General features: G+C 39.5%; 1 protein-coding gene and 1 non-coding gene across 2 annotated transcripts in view; both read right to left on the reverse strand.

Moving 5' to 3' along the window:
- AIFM1 (apoptosis inducing factor mitochondria associated 1) overlaps positions 1-21,700 on the reverse strand; it is a 409,113-nt gene that overhangs the window by 164,557 nt on the left and 222,856 nt on the right. The gene's annotated exons all lie outside the window — the stretch shown is intronic.
- On the reverse strand, positions 19,721-19,827 carry LOC126946949 (U6 spliceosomal RNA). Its single transcript, XR_007722813.1, has one exon. It is a non-coding gene; the product is annotated as a U6 spliceosomal RNA (small nuclear RNA).

Here is a 21,700-nt window from a genome sequence, read left to right on the forward strand (position 1 = left end):
CTCCAGGCTGGAACTTCCCAATCCTGGTAAGCCTAAGGGCACTGCAGGAGACCAGCATGTATTTCATCTTTTATCTCAACCGCATAAGACAGACACTCCTAGAGTGGTCGTTCATAGACCTCCCCCTGGGAATGCATTTCTTCCCCAGGGTTATCAATTATTAATATTCCTTGCTGGGAAAATAATTCAGCAATATTTCTCCCACTCACATGTCTGTTTATACTCTCCCTGCAAGAAGAAAAATATGGCTCTATTCTGCCTGACGCTGCAGGCAGTCAGATCTTATGGTTATCTTTCCTTATTCCCTGAAAATTGCTGTTATTCTGTTCTTTTTCAGGGTTCCCTGATTTTGTATTGTTCAAACACACATGTTTTACATACAATCTGTACAGTTAACGCAATTATCACAGGATCCTGAGGCAACATACATCCTCAGCTTACGAATATGATGGGATTAAGAGATTAAAGTAAAGACAGGCATAGGAAAGTATAAGAGTATTAATTGAGGAAGTGATAAATGTCCATGAAATCTTCACAATTTATGCTCAGAGATTGCAGTAAAGACAGGCATAAGAAATTATAGAAGTATTAATTTTGGGAACTAATAAATGTCCATGAAATCTTCACAATTTATGTTCTTCTGCTGCGGCTTCAGCCAGTCCCTCCGTTCAGGGTCCCTGACTTCCTGAAATAAGGCATGGGAGAATGTCAGAGTATGTTGGAGTGTGTGTGACTCCAGTAGACTATAAGTCCCATAAAAGCCACGTAGCATACAGCACAGAACACAGCATATACAGAGTTAGTACTCAACAGACATGTACTGAGTTTAGTTGAAATGATTGGTTTCTGGAATGAAGGTCAAATGGCTTCCTTTTACTGAATCTTCCATTCAGAAAGTGCATTTTATCTTCTGTCCGTTTAACTCCCGAAACAAAACCTTTAGTATTTTTACCTCAGTTGTTTACATTTCTTTTTACAACATACTTGTGAGTAGGGAGTGGTGAGAATAGTTTTATTTAATTTACTAGGAAGAAAGAAAGACAAAGAGATAATCTGACTTTGCATAAGTACCAGAGGGTGTCTGTGGCAGAGCTGGGATGGCCCATTAAATCTCTCAAGCCATTGTTTTGATGTCCATGTGTAGTGGTTTTGACAGCACTTTCTTCTTTCTCTCTTACTAGGCTGCTAATTATGCATGCCAATTATATTCAGGAATACCATGGGCCTAAGGGTCAGCCATGGTCTCAGGAGGATTTAATTCAAGTGAGAAAATAAGGTACAATACAGTATTTCCCTCCTTCTGATGTGCATATTAATTGTGGCCTCATAAGTCTGAAAACTTGTGCAGGAGAGTGGTGCTGGTTTTATTCCCCTTCCAGATATAAAAAGAAAAATATATAAGTTCTCTGAATGTACCACAGCTGAAAATCAAGTGAGAAACCCACCAGCTTGATACCCTCTTAATAAGAACACTCAAGAATATGGAAAGAGTTCTCCACCAGTCTCTAAAAAAATCAAGATGGATACTCATTTTCTTCCTCCTTATCGAGGCACCTCTAGGGTATCACTCTACTCCCAGTCTTTTAAGAAAGTCTGAAGATGGTGGAAGATTTAGTGTAAACTTTGACAAAAATGCTAAGATTTAGTAAAAACTTTGACAAAAATGCTAATTGCTATTTGCAAAAAATGCTAACTAGCTAAAGAATTAGCTAATTGCTAATTCTAACCAACATTGGCATTTTTCCTCAGTTATTTTCACTTTAGAAAGCAAGAGCAAGGTGTTCAGAAGACAAGATCCAAACCTGGAGAAGGTCCAAAGGAGAATGCGGGGGAAGAGAGAATGCAGTATGAAAAGGGAACATGTGTGGGAGTTGAGGCTATTTGGGTGAGGCGATTGTGAACTAGCCCTAGGCTAATGCCCTGCCACTCATCCTTGCAGACAAAGGTGCTGATGCCCTGGACTTCATGCTGTGCTGGACCACTGTCCCTTCTCTGGGGCTGTGGGTGCCACCTAGAGCCTGGGGGCAGAGAGAGGCGGGTGGACTGGACCCTAGCTCCTCTCTTGGGGCCAGACAGGTGTATTTCACTCCCCTAGGAAAATGGTCTTCTACCATTATGTATGATACTCTTTTATTGTGAAGAACAATGTTAGTTGTAGGTTTTTGTATATATGCTTTATCAAGTTGGGGAGGTTCCCCTCTATTCCTAGTTTACTGAGCGCTTTTATCATGAATGGAGGGTTAAATTTTGCCAAATGCTTTTTCAGTGTAAATTTATATAATCATAGCATTTTTCTTTTTTAGTCTGTTGATATCGTTGGAAATGTTGAATGATCTTTAAATGCTGACCCAGCCTTTCATATGAGACATAAATCCCACTTAGTCATACTATATAATTCCTTTCATACATTGTTAGATTTAGTTTGTTAGTATTTTGTTGAGAATTTTGCATCTAACTTCCTGTTAGATCCTAGTCTAGAATCTGTAGTTTTCTTTCTTTCTTTTTTTTTTTTTTGTACTGTCTGTCTGGTTTTGGCATCAGGGTAATAATGATCTCATAAAATAAGTTGGGAAGTTTATCTCCTATTCGGTGTTCTAGAGGAAATTGTGAGAATTGGCATTATTTCTGTTTAGGTGTTTGGTAGAAACAAATAAAACCATCTGAGCTTGCAGATGTCTTTTGAGGTTTTAAATTATGAATTCACATTCTTTAATAGTTATAGGAGTATTCAGATGATCTATTTTGTCTTTGGTGCATTTTGTTAGTTTATGATTTTCTTTTTCTTTCTTTCTATTTTTTTTTTTTTTTTCCCAAACAGAGTCTTGCTCTGTCGCCCAGGCTGGAGTGCAGTGGTGCGATCTCAGCTCACTGCAACCTCTGCCTCCTAGGTTCAAGCAATTCTCCTGCCTCAGCCTCCTGAGTAGCTGGGACTATAGGCGTGTGCCACCACGTCTGGCTAATTTTTTGTACTTCTAGTAAAAATGGAGTTTCACCGTGTTAGCCAGGATGGTCTTGATCTCCTGACCTTGTGATCTGCCCACCTTGGCCTCCCAAAGTGCTGGGATTACAGGCGTGAGCCACTGCGCCCGGCCTAGTTTGTGATTTTCAACCAATTGGTCAACTTCATCGAAATTCTAAAATATATTTGTGTAGAATTGTTTGTATTGTTATCTTACAAACCTTTTGATGTCTTCAGCATCTGCAGTGATATTCCCTGTTTCATTTTTGATATTGGTAATTTGTACCTTTTTTTCTGTGTCACACTTGCCAGAGGTTTGTCAATTTTATTGATCCTTTCAAAGATCTAGCTCTTTGTTTTATTGATTTTCTTTATTGTTTTTCCTGTTTTAAATTTCATTGATTTCTGCTCTTAGACACAGGTCTTTTGGGAACTCACCATCTAACAGCAAAAACTTGTGTAACAAATAATTATAATTTTATGATCTTATTTACTTGAAATGGCCAGAAAAAGAAAATCTATAGACACAGAAAGTAGATTACTGATTACCTGGGGTTGGAGGTGGATATGGGCATTGACTGTAAATGGAGCCTGAAGGATTTTATTAAAGAGAAGAAAATGTTCTAAAACTTGATTATGGTGATGATTGCACATTTTGGTAAATTTATTAAGAGTGATTGAACTGTACACTTGAAATGGGTGAATTTTATGATGTGTAGTTTGTACGTCAATGAAGCTGGAAAAACACATAATAAGGATATAACATGAATAAATGCAACAGTAAAACAATGTAGTTGTCTTAGCCCCCTCTAACTGCCAAGGAAACAGAGGACTAGTTATTTTAGGGTTAGTATATGTATCTAGTCCTATTGTGCCAAGATTAGTCATCAGTTGAGGCAATAATAAGAGACATAGAGGCATATACCAGGAAATAGGTATCCTTCCTACAAGTGAAGGTTACTCCTCTTTCAGAATGGTCCTCACCCAGTGACGCAGAGATTACCCCGAGTGGTGATCCCACACACATACTGCCAGCTGTACAAGCCAGTTAGCCTCTGGCAGACACTTTGGCTTGATCAGCGTTCTTAGTTTCAAGCAACAAATACCAATTCTGAGTGATTGAGGTGGGAAAGAAATTGGACAGCTCACAGAATCTTGTGAAGGCTCTGTAGCCAGGAACGATGCCTGAAACCATGCTGTAGACTCAGTCCAGTGAGAAGACTGCTTTAAACTCACGCTACTGAGTGTCCTGGACTCTGCCCCTTCCACTACCACCACTATTGCTCTGGGAGATCAATTTGCTCACGACTGTAGCTGTTGCAAGAGAGAGAACTCACTGCTATCCTAGCTGTTATGTGACTAGCTTCTAACTCAAATTCCTGTGCAGGTTTTTTGATTGGTAGAGTGTAGGCCACACAACTAAATCCAGGCTGTGTGGGAGGCTGGTAAAGTGAGTATTTGATACCTTCTATCAGCTTCCATAGTGGGTACCAGGCTGAACTTTTCCTCAAGACTCATATATTGGTTAATTCCCTTGATGCAGAAAGTGAGTTCAGATGTTGGACCGTAAATATATATACACGCGCACACACACACACACACCCCTTTCCACTGCAACCTTGCTCAGACTGTAGTAGTCCACAGACCAGCAGGTTTGGCATCAACAGGAAGCTTGTCAGAAATGCAGAAACTCTGGTCCCGCTCAGCATATTTTCAGAATATGCTTTTCAACATGTACCTCAGATAATTTGCATGTACATAAAAGTTTAGAAGTGCTGCTCTACTTTATACAATATGTAGTCCTTTTTAATTTTCAAAGATCAGTCACCACTACTCTCTACTCATCCATAGGGTTGCTAGAGTTACCAAATAAAAATACAAGACTCCCAGTTAAATTTGATTTTCCAAATAAACAGTGAATCATTTTTTTTGATATAAGTATGTTCTGTATTTTATCTGGCAGCCCTACTTATCCACATACCCCTCCCCCCAAGATTAACAAAACGAACAAAAAGAAACAGAAATGGACAAAATAACCTACAGGAATGCATGCACACCAGTTTTCTATTTTGGCATAGGAGATTATAAACAGCATGTCAGCAGAGAATGTACACATTACACAGTTTCAAGCACACCGAGTTCTGCGTAAGCATTCCATGCCTGAGGTCCCTATAATTTGAAGGATGAGTCACTTCCTCTACGAACTCTTCCACAGGTTAAGGTCGTTTCTGTTTTCTAAAAATATACCTATTAGTTGCAATTACTTTTTCTTAATGAATTTTGACCAAAAGTACTTTTATCCCATAGACTTTACTTTGGTTCCTTCAAAATAGGGATAAACTGAATCTTAAAATAATTAGAGAGAGTATGTGGAAATAAAATATGAAAAAACATGTGCTGGCTTCCCTCTGGAGAATGCTTCAGTTTTTCCTAAAGAAAAGAGTTGTTGTCCATGTCCAGGACTCTTAGAAAAATAGCTTTCACATATTCTATATAGGAAAGAGGCAGATTGCATGATGTATCAATTAGAATTAGAAGTATCACATGCAAAAATTAAAGAAAACTTTCAGTACTCCAAAATATCTACCAATTGCCTTTATTCATAAGGTGGCTCAATTCACCCTAATATTTTAGCTAACACAAATATTGCTAACCAAAGCAACCAAATAGGTAGTTTTGGGTGGTTGGGAGAGACTGACTTTCTGTTTATAATTCTTAAGAGTAAGGGAGTCATTTTTTGGTAACAACTTCTTGCACAGGTGAACAAGAAGTAAGCCACCTTCAATGAAGCCTACCAACAAAAATCTTTCAGTAATCATACTCCCATAAAGTCTTATCCTCTTGACTGATGATGAAATGTCCAGGAATTGTCAGAGGGATTATCACTTCAAGAAGCAGAATATCCTTAGGGGCTAATGAGTATCAGGGATTAAATATATACATATCCTCCCTCACCACAAAGAGGTTTTATTCATGTCTGTTAACACCTTTTAATTCATTGTTTGCAAGCCCCATTCTAGAGGCATATGTCTCTAATAGGCAAATGATATACCCTAGTTTATTTTATGTGCCAGGCCATAAATGAGCCAATGGACCAGGCTTTTGTTAAACATTAAATAGAATTGAAGTAAGATATTACAAGATAGTCCTGGAACATCTTGTCATACCAGAAATTAAGTACCAAAGACCACTGAATCATGTCAAAAAGGACTCAAGGGCCAACTTGAAGATTCAAAGAGAGGACAACATGAGCATCAATTAGTATAATAACTATAATGAATTGGAACATATCAAATCTATTTCAATGCATTTGTTCAGATTGATATTCCAAAACAATGCTAGGGAATCAACTTACTATTTTGAAGACCATAAAATAAAATAGAATGAAACAAGTACTTATTCTACCTTTCATATGCATGATGTACCTCAGATTAATCATAGTTAATAAAAGGACATTTCTCTTCACAGAAGTATTCCAACTAATACGTGAAGAAGAAATGATAGAAATTATTACCCCCAATGAAACAGTGTGGATGGAAAGAATCCGCAATGGTGATTAACTTCACAACAGACAAGCAGACATTATTGCCCTGATGGCATATATACAACACCACATATGAAGTATTCTTGCAAAAAATCAAACTAAACTCGGATCAAGCCTTTAAATGTATATAATAATTTACAGAAAATACAGAGGATAAATAACACATTAAATGATAATTTTTTTAAACCTAGACTATGGAAAACTCTATAGGACAGATATTCTAGTATTGCCTCAACACATAAATTGAAAGAGAAGAAGGGAGGCATTCTAGATTCAAAGATGCTTAAGACATATCAAACGAACATAGTGTGTGGTACTTATTTGGATCTCAGTTTGAACACATCAACTGTAACAAAACCATTCATGATATAGTTGGGGGGAATCTGAACACTGACTGTTGATGTTATTAAAAATTATGAGAAGTATAGGTATATTAATGGTATTATTGTTATATATTTTTAGAGGTGTCCTTATCTTTTAGATATGTAAGTGAAATATTTATGGATAAAATTGTTACCAGATCTTTAGGGTATTAATTTTCTTCCCAGAAACCTCTGTGACTGGTGGCACCTTTGCCTGAATTCTTGACCTGTGTCCAGGAAGAATGATGCATGCAGACAAGTGAAGGGTGAATGAGATGAAGAGTAGCTTTATTTAATGTTAGAACAACTCAGAGGAGACCCACAGTGGGTAGCTCCTCTCTGTAGGCGGTCATCCTGTGGACTGTTCAGCTCTCAACAGAGAAGAGGCCCTGGAGAGGCTGGCTCCTCTCTGCTGGCAGGTCGTTCAGAAGTCTCTGCAGATCTCTGAAGCTCTCAGCAGAGAGGGTAGCTCCTCTCTGCCACTGGTCATCCCATCATCTCTTTGTCCTCTGCCCTGCTCTGGCTGAGCCTGGGGCTTTTATGGAACTCAGAGGGGAGGAAGTTCATACTGATTGGTCCATGGGCTGGCATGGGCAGCCTGGAAGAGGCACCACAAGACTCCACTCTGGTCAGCAGGTCTGGCAGCCTGGCCTCCAGCCTTCAGGTTCTCCCTGGCCTGAAGGTGGGGCCTTGCCCGGGCGACTTATCCCTTCCTGCCCAGGAGCCTGTCTGCTTCCTGCCGCTGCCTATGGCGCCCAGACCACTAGAGACGAGGGGCACCTGCAGGCCATTGCTGAGCTGTCCCCAGCCCCATCTTGGCCTCCCTCCTGTGCTCATTGGTGCCTAAAGTCTTGAGGGTCCCAGACGGCAGGGGGCCTGCGTGTCAACACTGCACCGAACCTGTGCACACCCGGCCAGGGTGGGACAGCACAGGAGCTCAGCACCAACCTTGCTCCAAGATCAGAGGGAGTACTGGGAGCAGAGAGAAGCCAGGCAGCAGCAGAAAACACGCATGAGCCTGCGGGGACACAGTGGGCTAGGGCCTTCCAGACCCCCGAGGCTGCAGGTTGCAGAGCCGCCAGGGTCCTGCACCTGGGAGCGTGGCTGCGGTTGCATCCGGGGAGCTCCAGTCCAGCTAATTCAGAAGGGGCGGGGCTTCCGCTTGTCTCCAGCTACTGTCTGTGGAGTGGAGCGAGAGACCCGGGTCTGCAACCACAGGTCAGGCGGCTGCAGCTGTATTTGAGAGGGCAGAGATCTTGCCTGCTCCTGGCACCCACCAGGAGCACAGGGAGGTTCACATCTACAGCTGCAGTTTGGGCAGCTGCAGCCCCACCCAAGAGGGTGGGGCTCCTGCCTGCTCCACGGAGTGGGCAGCCCCAGCCACGCCTCCCTGCTGCAGCGGATACCATCAATATGAATTGATATCTGGGATTTGCTTCAAATTAATCAAGAAGTAAGGAGAAGGCAAAATTGGCTGTGAGTTGAATATTTGTTGATCTAAATGGTAGGTACATGGAAGTTAATTATACTGCTGTATCCACATGATAAGGGTATAAATTTTTTCATAGAATATAATTAGATTGTAAACTTGTACTTAAAATAAGATCTCACTTTCAGTTTTCAAATATGTGCTATATATGTACACACACACACACACACACACACACACACACACAGATTAGAAGGAAAAGAATATATACCAAAAAGTCCTTACTGGCTATTTGTTTGGTGGGATTAGAAATAAACATAAGTTTTTATTGGTTTCTATATTTTTCATTATGGAAAACATTTTTAATTGGGATGTAAAATTCACATACCATAAAAGTAATCATTTTAAAGTATACAGTTCAGTCGTTTTTAGTATATTCAAAATATTGTGCAACTGTCATCAATCTAATGCCAGAACATTTTAACCACCCTGAAAAGGACACCTATACCATTAAGTAGTAAATTACTAAACTCCTTTTCTTCCCCAGCTATAAGCAACCTCCATTCTTGATATTTCTATAGATTTGCCTATTCTGCACCTTTTATATAAATGGAATGGTACAATATGCAGTCTCTTGTCATTGGCTTATCTTACACAGCATCATATTTTCAAGGTTCATCTATGTGGTAGCATGTCGCAGTACTTCATCCCTTTGATGGCTGAAAAATATCTCATTGTATTAGCGTACCTCCTTTTGCTTATCCATTCTTTGGTTTATGAACATTTGGGTTGTTTCCACTTTGGGGCTGCTACTACAAACACTTGCGTACAAGTTACTGTGTGAATATGTTTCCATTCTCTAGGGTATATATCTTAGAGTGGAATGACTGGGTTATTACAGTGTTTCCAACAGTGACTGTACCATATTAAATTCCCATTATCAATGTGTGAAGGTTCCAGTTACTCCACATCCTAGCCAACACTTTTTACTCAAAAAAAATTATCACAATCCTGGTAGGGATGAAGTGGTAGCCCACTGTGGTTGTTGGGTTGTGCATTTCCCTAATGATTAATGATGTTGAGCCTCTATTCACATGCTTATTGGCCTTTTATATAACTTTTATGGGGAAATCCTTCAACTCCTTTACCCAATTTTAAACAGGGCTGTTTATCTTTTTACTCTTGGGTTCGGAGAGTTCTTTATATATTCTGGACACTAATTCCTTATGAAATTTGTGATTTACAAATATTTTCTCCCAATCTGTGGTTTGTCTCATCACTTACTTGATAGTATCTTTTGAGGCACAAAAATCTTTAATTTTGTTGAAATCCAATGCATCTACTTTTCTTTTCTAAATGTCCTTTTGGTATCATAATTAAGCATGCATTGCCTAATCTGAGGTCACAATGATTTACACCTATGTTTTCTTGTAAGAGTTCTATAGTTTTAGCTCTTACAATTTGGTATTTTATCCATTTTGAGTTAATTTTTTTGTATGGTATGAGGCAAGGGCCAAATTCACTCTTTTTTTTTTTTTTTTTTGAGACGGAGTCTCACTCACCCTGTCACCCAGGCTGGAGTGCAGTGGCATGATCTCGGCTCCCTGCAACCTCTGCCTCCCGGGTTCAAGTGATCCTCCTGCCTTAGCCTCCTGAGTAGCTGGGATTACAAGCATGCATCACCAAGCCTGGTTTTTTTTTTTTTTTTTTTTTAATTTTAGTAGAGACAGGGTTTCACCACTTTGGCCAGGTTGGTATTGAACTCCTGACCTCAAGCGATCCACCTGCCTTGGTCTCCCAAAGTGCTGGAATTACAGGTGTGAGCCACTGCGCCCAGCCCCAGATTCACTCTTTTGCATGTTTATATCCAGTTGTCCCAGAACCATTCGTTGAAGACACTATTTTTTTCTTATCGTATGGGCTTTATTTCTAGACTCTCGTATTTCTCAGCTAATATTTTAATATGTATTATTTTGGCGTAACCACAGTGTTGACTACTGCAGATTTTTGGCAAGTTTTGAAATTGGGAGTGTGAGTGTTGCTACATTGTTGCTCTTTTACAAGGCTGTTTTGGATATTTGGCTATTCCATTGCAATTCCATATCAATTTTAGAATCAATTTGCCCATTTCTGCAAAAAAGAGGGGGCATTGGCATTTTGATAAATCTTGTGAGTATTGCCATCTTAACAATATTAAGTCTTCTAATTCATGGAACCAGGTATCTTTGTACTTAAATCTTCTTTAATGCTTCTCTGTAATATTTTGTAGTTTTCAGCGTATTCATCTTGTATTTCCTTGGTTATATTTATTCCTAAGTATCTTATCCTTTATGAGACAAGTTTCAATGCAATTGTTTCCTTAACTTTGCCTTTGGGTTATTCAATGGCAATATATAAAAGAGCAACCATTTTTAGATATGTATGCATTTTATTAAGATATAATTCACGTACCATAGAATTAACCCACACAAAGTCTATAATTCTATGTTTTTTGTATATCACAGATACATGGAAACATCACCACAGCCGATTATAGCACATTTTCATCACCTCAAATAGAAGCTGTGCACTTTATGTGTGATTCAGTGTCTCTCCATTATCCCAAAATATAATCAACTTGCTGTCTCCCTAGGTGTGCTTATTCTGTACATTTCATATAAGTGGAATTAAAAAATATGTAAGTTTTGTGTCTGGCTTTTTTCACCAAGCATAATGTTTTCAAGTTTTTTTTTTTTTTTTTTTTTTTTTCATGTGGTAGCATGTAGCCATACTTCACTACTTTTTATGGCTGTATAATATTCCATTTTATGGCTATACCTAATTTTGTTCATCCATTTATCAGATGATCATTTAGGTTGTTTTTACTTTTTGTGTATTAAGAATAATACTGCTTAGCAAAGACATGGAATCAACTCAAATGCCCGCCAATGATAAACTGGATAAAAAAATGTGATACATATTCACCATGGAATACTATGCAGCCATAAAAAAGAATGAGATCATGTCCTTTGCAGGGACATATATGGAACTGGAGGCTATTATCCTTAGCAAGCTAATGCAGGAACAGAAAACCAAATACCACATGTTCTCATTTATAAGTGGGAGCTAAATGATGAGAACACATGGACATATAAAGGGGAACACCACACACCAGGGCCTTTTGGAGGATAGAAGGTGAGAGGAGGGAGAGGATCAAGAAAAATAATTAATGGATACTAGGCTTAATATCTGGGTGATGAAATAATCTGTACAACAAACTCCCATGACACATGTTTACCTATGCAACAAACCTGCACATCCTGCACATGTACCCATGAACTTAAAATAAAAATTAAAAAAAGAATAATGCTGCTATGAACACTTGTGGACACATTATTGTCTGAAAATATGTTTTAACTTCTCTTGGGTCTATACCTAGGAGGTGAACTGATGAGTCACATGGTAACTCTATGCTAAACTTTGTAAAAAACTGTAAAAAATTGTTTTCCACATCAGCTGTACTACAGAATGTTTTCACCACCCTTGTATCAGGGCTTCAATACTTCACATCCTTGCAAATACTTGCGTTGTTAAAAATTTTTAATAATAACTACCGTAGTGGATGTGAAATGGTATCTCATTATGGTTTTGATGTGTATATCCCTAATGACTAATGATGTTGAGCTCCCCTTCATGTGCTTACTGATCATTGGTTTATCTTTTTTGAACAATGAGAACACGTGGACACAGGGAGGGGAACATCACACACCGGGGCCTGTCGGGGTGGGAGGAAAGGGGAGGGAAGAGCATTAGGACAAATACCTAATGCATATGGGGCTTTAAACCTAGATGACAGGTTGATAGGTGCAGCAAACCACCATGGCACATATACACCTATGTAACAAACCTGCACGTTCTGCACATGTATCCCAGAACTTAAAGTAAAATAAAAAATAATAAGTAAATAAATAAAGGAATCTGAACTTGAAAAAAAGAAAAAATGTCTATTCAAGTCCTTTGCCTTTTTTTTTTTTTTCTGAAGTTGCCCATCTTTTTAAGTTACAAGTGTTTTTATATATTCTGGATACTACAACTTTATGAGATATGTGTCTTGCATATATTTTCTCCATCCCCTAAGTTGTCTTGTTACCTTCTTGATAGTTTCCTAGAGGCACAAAACTTTTACAATTTGATGAAATCCAATTTATCTATTTTTTCTTTTGTCGTTTGTGATTTCAATATTATATTAAAGAAATCATTGCCTAATACAAGTTCATGAGGATTCACACCTACGTTACTTTCTAAGATTTTTAGAGTGTTGAGGTCTTGCATTTCAGATCTTTGATGCATTTTGAATTAATTTTTGAACACAGTATGAGGCAGAGGCCAAATACATTATTTTGCACATGGGTATCCAGTTTTCCCAGAAACATTTTTTGAAAAGGTTATATTTTCTCTATTGAATTGTCATGGTAACAAAATTTAAAATCAATGTACCATAAATGCATGGGCTTTTTCCTGGACTCTCACTGTATGTCATTGCTTTGTTTTTCTTTTTAATCCTATGGCATGACCACAGTGTTTCGATTACTGCAGGTTGATAATATTTTGGAATTGAAAACAATAAGTTCTACTTTGTTATTCTTTGTCAAGACGGTTTTTATTCTTCAGGATGCTTTTCGATTACATATACATTTTAAGATCAGGTCGTCTATTTCTGCATAAAAGCCAGATCATATTTTGATAAACCTTGAATTCAAACTGTAAATAAATTTGGGAAATATTGGCATTTTAACAATAGTAAGCCTTCTAGTCCATAAAAATAGATGTCTTTTCAGTTAATTAGGCCTTCTTTAATTTCTTTCAACAGCATTTTGTAGCTTTCAGTGTACAAGTCTTGTACTCCCTTGGTTAAAATGATTTGTAAGCAGTGTACCTTTTTAGAAACTAATTTATTTTTAATGCTTTTTAAATATATATTTTTAAAATTTATTTTTAATTTTGTGGATACATAGTAGGTGTATATATTTATGGGGTACATGAGATATTTTGGTACAGGCATGCAACACATAGTGATAATATCATGGAAAATTGGGTATCCATCACCTCTAGCATTTATCCTTTGTGTTACAAATAATCCAATTATACTCTACTACTTACTTTAAAATGTACAATTAAATTATTATTGACTATAGTTCCTTTGTTGTGCTATCAAATACTAGGTCTTACTCATTCTTTCTAACTATTTTTTTGTACCCATTAACTATTCTTACCTCCCACCCACTCCCACTACCCTTCCCAGCCTCTGGTAACCATCCTTCTCTATCTCCATGAGTTCAATGGTTTTGATTTTTAGAGCCCACAAATAAGTGAGAACGTGTGATGTTTGTCTTTCTGTGCCTGGCTTATTTCACTTAAAATAATGACCTTCAGTTCCATCCATGTTGTTGCAAATGACTGGATCTCAATCCTCTTTCTGGCTGAATAATACTCCATTGTGTATATTTACTACACTTTCTTTATCTATTCATCTGTTGATGGACACTTAGGTTGCTTCCAAATCTTAGCTATTGTGAACAGTGCTGCAATAAACATGGGAGTGCAGATATCTCTTTAATATACTGATTTACTTTCTTTTGGTATGTACCCAGCAGTAGGATTGCGGGATTGTATCATAGCTCTATTTTTAGTTTTTCTGAGGACCCTCCAAACTATTCTCACTTCTTGCTATTTTCAAATTTACTTTCATGGGGGAGGACTTTTTCCTGAAGATATATGTATGATGTTGTTTCAGTAGGGTACTTCAGCTTTGATTCTGGGTGCATGCAGTAGTGTAGTCTCTGTATGATTTCTTTGGCTGTAAACAGTGTTAGTAGTACCTGTGATTTCCTCGGTGGGTGAGGGTGTGATTATTAGTGGAGGCTGTGGTGAAGTTGCGCTGGGGACTGAGATGGCAGGCGGGCCAGGCTTCAGGGCACAGTAGTGGCGGTAGCGGGCTGAGTGAACCTATCTTTGTGCTGCAGGGCAGAGTGCACTGGAGCCTTTGTTGGGAGTTACCGGCAGGTCTATTCTTTCGCCTTAGGGCGGCTTGATCAGATTCCAGTACTGGAAGCAGTGGACTGGGCAGGTTGGAGAGTTCTCAGGTTTCTGGGCAGCTGGTGTGGCTTGAGCAATAAGAATAGCAATGGTGAAATGGTTCTCTGGGTCACAAAGTGTGTGCATTGATATTGGTGGTGGCTGCAATTGGCTTGGTAGGACAGTCTCCAGGCCTGCAGGTAGGTGCCAGCTGAGGTGGTAGCAGCTGGGAGTTTAAACCCAACGTCAGGCACCCAGGAGGAGTGCTCAGGTGTCCAAGGTGTTGGATTGAGTTTGGCAATTCCTGGGACCTCAGGCTATGTCCTCTGTCTCGTGGGGATTGAGGGAAAACCTGGGCTAAGAATGTTGTGCTGAGGTCCCCCAGTGGTGACAGTAGGCATCAGCTATGGAGGGCAGGGGCAGGAAGTTCCTCAGGCCCCATCTGTAGTGCTTGAGTGAGGGGTGGTAGCAGCTATGCAGAGGCTCTGCTACTGGAGAGGGTGGGGCCTCCCTTAGTGGTCATAGCCTGGGCTGAGGAATAGAGAATGTGTATTTCCTTCACACCCAAGTCCCTGTGGGGCTCAACTCCCCCATTCCCCTACCCCTGGCTGTAGGAGACCACTGTCAGCTTGTGACCAAGTCCCAGCAGCAATTCATGTCCTGCCTATGTCCCTGTCCTAGATTCCAGCACCAGCCGCTGCTGCCCAGGTATTAGTCACCTCCTAACCCTGGTTGCAGCAGAACTTCCAGCTCACTCCCACATCTCAGCAGTGATAGCCCAAGTTTCCATAATACCTCAGTCCCAGCACTTCCAAGACTTATTATTTTCTTAATTTTTGTTTCAGGTTGTTCAATGCCAGTATCTAGAAATATTAGTGGCTTAAAAAAGAAAAAACAGCTTTGAGCTGGGTGCGTTGGCTCATGCCTATAATCCCAGAAACTTTGTGGGGCTGAGGTGGGTGGATCACCTGAGGTCAGGAGTTCAAGACCAGCCTGGCCAACATGGTCTCTACTAAAAATACAAGAAAATAGCCAGGCGTGGTGGCGGGCGCCTGTAATCCCAGCTCCTCAGGAGGCTGAGGCAGGAGAATCACTTGAACCTGGGAAGTGGAGGTTGCAGTGAGCTGAGGTCGCACCATTGCATTCCAGCCTGGGCAACAAGAACGAAACTCTGCCTCAAAAAAAAAAAAAAAAAAAAAAAATGTATTGCCTAGGTTTTCTTCCAGGGTTTTTGTTTGTTTATTTGTTTTGTTTGTTTGTTTTTTTCTTTTTTTACGGTCTTAGGTCTAACATTTAAGTGTTTAATCCATCTTGAGTTAATTTTTGTATAAGGTGTAAGGAAGGGATCCAGTTTCAGCTTCCTACATATGGCTAGCCAGTTTTCCCAGCACCATTTATTAAATAGGGAATCCTTTCCCCATTTTTTGTTTTTGTCAGGTTTGTCAAAGGCAGGGGGAGGGATAGCATTAGGAGAAATACCTAATGTAAATGACGAGTTAATGGGTGCAGCAAACCAACATGGTACATGTATACATATGTAACAAACCTGCACATTGTGCATATGTACCCTAGAACTTAAAGTATAATAAAAAAAGAAAAAAAACCCCAAAACCCCCAGTTGTATTGGCATCTAAATCAAATACACACACATTTGACACATTTAAACTGTAAAATTTAATTGTTTTTGCCTACTTGCAGATATACTATCATAACCACATGCAGTTGCCAGAGGCTAGTTTTCAAAACGGTGCCTGACTGTAGCTGCTTAGGTCTCAGCGAGGGTATGGGACCCAGTATGATCTCCCTCCCTGGAACAATTCTGACCCACAGTCTCCCAGCAGCTTCCTATGTTAGTTTCAGAGGTTGGGAGGGACAAGGAGTTCTGTGGCCAGGATTGCATGGTTCCATGTTGGGGATGTGGGTCACTGGTAGACTCTTACTCACCCCTTCCCTGCACTGGGAAGTCACTCCTGGCTCCCAGCCAATTCTGGCCAGGGAGGCTGCCTCTCCTCCTTCTCCTTTCCCTTTCCCACTTTTGGTATTTCCCTTTCTTGATATTGCCCTTGAGGCCTAGAGTTTTTTTTTTTTGAAGAATGCTAATCATCTAGTTTTTCTTTTGTTCCTTGTGATTTTGTTATATTGAAGAAACTGTCGCCTAATCCAAGATCATGAAGATTTACACCATGTTTCCTTCGAAGATTTCCATGTTTTCAGGCCTTACATTTAACTCTTTGATCTATTTTGAGTTAATTTCTGTATGCATTCTGAGGTAGGGGACCATGTCATTCTTTTGCATGTATTTATCCAGTTGTCTTAGCACCGTTTGTTGAGGAGACTATATTTTCCAGATTAAATTTTCTTTTATCTTTTTTTGAGATGGAGTTTCACTCTTTGCCCAGGCTAGAGTACAATGGTGCAATTTTGGCTCACTGCAACCTCCACCTCCCAAGTTCAAGTGATTCTCCTGCCTCAGCCTCCTGAGTAACTGGGATTATAGGCATGCGCCATCACACCCGGCTAATTTTTTGTACTTAGTAGAGATGGGATTTCACCATGTTGTTCAGGCTGGTCTCGAACTCCTGACCCCGGGTGATCCACCTGCCTCAGCCCCACAAAGTGCTGGGATTACAGGCGTGAGCTCCTGTGCCCGGCCCAGATTAAATTTACATGGAAACCTTATCCATCAAAAAGTATTTGACTACATATGTATGGGTTTATTCTTGGACAATCATTGTATCCCACCAATCTGTTTATTTTTTTATCCTTATGTCAGGACCACAGTGTTTTGATTATTGCAGCTTTCAGGTACACTTTAAAATTAGAAAGTGTATCCTCCTACATTGTTTCTCTTTTTCAAGATTTTTGGCTGTTCAGTGATCTTTACAATTCCATGTAAATTTTAGGATCAGGTCACCTATTTCTGCAAAAAGGCTGGTGATATTTTTATAGATCTTGCATTCAATATGTAGACAGATTTTGGAATATTGCCATCTTAATATTAATTCTTCTAGTCCCAAGAAGAAACCACAATGCGTTTCTCCTTATGTGCATCTTCTTTACTTTAAAAAAATATTTGCACCTCTCCATGTACAAGCTTTGTACTTCCTTGCTTAATGGTATCCATTTAGGCACTTTTTTTTTTTTTTTTAGATGGAGTGTTGCTCTGTCGCCTAGGCTGGAGTGCAGTGATGCAATCTCAGCTCACTGCAACCTCCACCTCCCAAGTTCAAGCAGTTCTCCCTGCCTCAGCCTCCTGAGTAGCTGGAATTACAGGCACCCGCCACCACACCTGCCCAATTTTGTATATTTGGTAGAGACAGGGTTTCACCATGTTGACCAGGATGATCTCGAACTCCTGACCTCAGGTGATCTGCCTGCCTCAGCCTCCTGAAGTGCTGGGATTATAGGCATGAGCCACCATGCCCAGGCCCTATTCCATTTTTAGTTAAATGAAATTATTTTCTTAATTTTTGTTTCAGGTTATTCAATGCCAGTATATAGAAATACTACTGGCTTAAAGACAGCTTTATTGGCATATAAATCAAATACACACATTTGACACATTTAGGCTGTAAAATTTAATTACTTTTGTTTAGTTCCAAATATACTACCATAACCACAGTTTTTTTATGGCACCATTCCATTGCTTCAAAAGAAACCCCATATATTTTAGGTATCATTGCCCTCTTCTTCCATTCCACAGCTCTAATGAATCACAAATCTATTTCTTGTCTCTATAGATTTGTTTATTCCAGACATTCCTTATAAATGACATCATACAATGCATAGGTTTTTGTACCTGGCTTCCTTCACTTAACATATTGTTTTCACGGTTTACCCTTGTTGGTAGCATTAGCAGTCCTTCACCTTCATTGCTTTCTATAGCTGTATAATATTCCATGACATGTGTATGTCTCATTTTGTTCATTCATTCATCAATTGATGAACATTTGGGTTGTTGCCACTTTTTCTGTATTGAGAACAATGCTGGTAGCTCACGCCTCTAATCCCAGCACTTTGAGAGGCCGAGGTGGGAGGATCATTTGAGTCTAGGAGTTTGAGACCAGCCTGGGCAACATAGTGAGACCTTGTCTCTACAACAGAAAAAAAAGAAAGAAAGAAAGAAAGAGAAAAAGTTAGCCAGCTATAATGACATTTGTCTGTAGTCCCAGCTACTCTGGAGGCCGAGGTGGGGGGATCACTTGAGCCCAGGAGTTTGAGGCTGCGGAGAGCTGTGATTGCATAATACCCTGCACTTCAGCCTAGGCAACAGAGCAAAACTCTGTCTCAAATAAATAAATAAATAAATAATGCTTCTATGAATATCAGTATATAAGTTATTGTGTAAACATATGTTTTTAATTCTCTTGGGTATGTTCTTAAGAGTGGATTTTCTGGGTCACATGGTAAATCTATGTTTAACTTTGTGAGGAACTGCCACGTGTTTTCCACATCACTTGTACCATTTTATATTTCTCACAGGATTGTAGGATGGCTCAAAACTTTCCACATCTTGGCTAACACTTGTTGTTTTATTTCTTTTTAAATTATAGCTATCCTAGTGGGTGTGAAGTGGTATTTCACTGCAGTTTCTATTCACATTTCTCTGTTGACTAATGATGTTGATTATATTTTCATGTATCTATTTACCATTTGTATATCTTCTTTGGAATAGTGTCTAATTGGGTCCTTCACCCTTTTTTCTGAGACGGAGTTTCACTCTTGTTGCCCAGGCCAGAGTGCAATGGCGTGATCTTGGCTCACTGCAACCTCTGCCTCCAGGGTTCAAGCAATTCTTCTGCCTCAGCCTCTCAAGAAGCTGGGATTACAGGTGTGCGTCACCACATCCAGCTCATTTTGTATTTTTAGTAGAGACAGGGTTTCTCCATGTTGGTCAGGCTGGTCTCGAACTCCTGAACTCAGGTGATCAGCCCACTTTGTCCTCCCAAAGTGCTGGGATTACAGGCATGAGACACTGCGCCTGGTCCCTCCACCCATTTTATACAGGGCTGTTTTTCTTTTTGTGTTTGAGTTGAGAGATTTCTTTATATATTCTCATAGTAGAGTCTTATGAGACTTACAATTTGCAAACATTTTCTCCCACTATATGGGCTGTGTTTTCACTTTGTTGATAATATTTTTTGAGGCACAAATATTTTTACTTTTAATTAAGTCCAATTCATGTTTTTTCTTTTGTTTCTTCAGCATTGGGTATTACACTTGAGAAATTGTTGCCTAATCCACAATCATAATTATTTGCATTTATGCTCCTTTTTAAGAATTTTCTTTGTAAAACTTTTATTATTTAAAAAATAATAACAGTAGTAAAAACAGAGCAAGCTCTTATTCCCTGTCCCTGCACCAAAAATCCCCAAAATACGGAATGCATCACAAATTATTGTGTCATCCTTGCTTAAGGGCCATGCTAATCTTCTCTGTATTGTTCCAATTTTAATATATGTGCTGCCGAAGTGAGCACTCCTTTAAAGAATTTTCTGGTTTTAGATCCTACATTTAGGTCTTTGATCCATTTTGAGTTAATTTTTCTGTATAGTATGAGGTAGGGGCCAAATGCATTCTTCACATGTGGATATTCAGTTGTTCCAGAACTACTGGTTGAAAAGACTTTTTCCCTATTGAATGATTGTGGCATCCTCATAAAAATCAGATTTCCATCGATGTATGGGCTGATTTCTGGACCCTTGTTCTGTTCTAACACTGTATATTTCTATGCTTATGGCAGGACCATAAGGTTGTGATTACTGTAGTTTCGTAGAGGTGTTGTGTTGTAAGTTTTGAAATCAGAAACTGAGTTCTTCTACTTTGTTCTTTTCCCAGACTTTTATTTTTTTTTGGACATTCAGGGTCCATTGCAATTCCATATGAATTTTAGGATCAATTTGTTCATTCTGCCAAAAACAGCATCTAGTATTTTTACACGCCTTCCATTTCAACTGTAGATCAATGAGGACTATTGCTATCCTAACAATGTTAAGTATTGTTGTTCATGAAACTGGTATGGTTTTCCATTTATATAGGTCTCCTTTAATTGCTTTAGACAGTATTTGTTAGTTTTCAAAGTACTAGTCTTGCACTTTCGTGGTTAAATTTATTCCAAAGTATTTTATCCATTTTTAAATTATTATTATTATTTTTTGAGACAGGGTCTGGCTCTGCTGTCCAGGCTGGAGTGCAGTGGAGTAATCTTGGCTCAATGCAACCTCCACCTCCTGGGCTCAAGCCATCCTTCCACCTAAGCTTCTTGAGTATCTGAGACTACAGGCACTTGCCATCACACCCGGTTAAATTTTGGGGCCAGGCAAGGTAGCACATGCCTGTAATCCCAGCACTTTGGGACGCCAAGGTGGCAGGTGGATCACTTGAGGCCAGGAGTTCAAAACCAGCCTGGTCAACATGGTGAAACCCCGTCTCTACTAAAAATACAAAAATTAGCCGGGCACGATGGCAGATGCCTGTAATCCCAGCTACTTGGGAGGCTGAGGTGGGAGGCAGAGGTTCCAGTGAGCTGAAATTGTGCCACTGTACTCCAGCCTGGGCAACAGAGCAAGACTCTGTCTCAAAGGAGAAAAAAAGAAACCATTGCCTTATCCAAGGTCACAACGATTTACATCTATATTTCCTTTTAAGATTTCTAGAGTTTTAAGTCTTATTGTTAGATATTGAATCCTCTTTATGTTAATTTTTGATTATGGTATGAGGTAAGGGACAAAATTCTCCTTTTGCTTTTGAATATCCATTTCTCCCAGAGCCATTTGTTGAAAAGATTTTTTTCCCTCATTGAGTGGTTATGACACCCTCATCAAAAATCAGTTGACCATAGGCCGGGTGCAGTGGCTCACACCTGTAATCCCAGCACTTTGGGAGGCTGAAGCAGGCAGATCACTTGAGGTCAGGAGTTCAAGACCAGCCTGGGCAACTTAGTGAAACCCATCTCTACTGAAAATACAGAAATTAACTGGGCGTGGTGGCACATGCCTGTAATCCCAGCTATCCAGGAGGCTGAGGCAGGAGAATCGCGTGAACCAGGGAGGTGGAGGTTGCAGTGAGCTGAGATTGTACCATTGCACTCTAGCCTGGGCAAGAGAGTAAGACTGCATCTCAAAAAAAAAAAAAAAAAAAAAAAAAAAAAAAGAAATCATTTGACCATCGATGTGTGGGTTTATATCTGGATTCTCATTGTATTCCATTTCTCTGTGTTCCTATCCTATGCTTTGTAATAAGCTTTTTTTTTTTTTTTTTTTTTTTTTTTTTTTTGAGATGGAGTCTCACTCTGTCGCCCAGGCTGGAGTGCAGTGGCGCAATCTCGGCTCACTGCACCCTCCACCCTCCAA

This window comes from Macaca thibetana, chromosome X (genome assembly GCF_024542745.1).
Source record: "Macaca thibetana thibetana isolate TM-01 chromosome X, ASM2454274v1, whole genome shotgun sequence".
Classification (NCBI taxonomy): Eukaryota; Metazoa; Chordata; class Mammalia; order Primates; family Cercopithecidae; genus Macaca; species Macaca thibetana.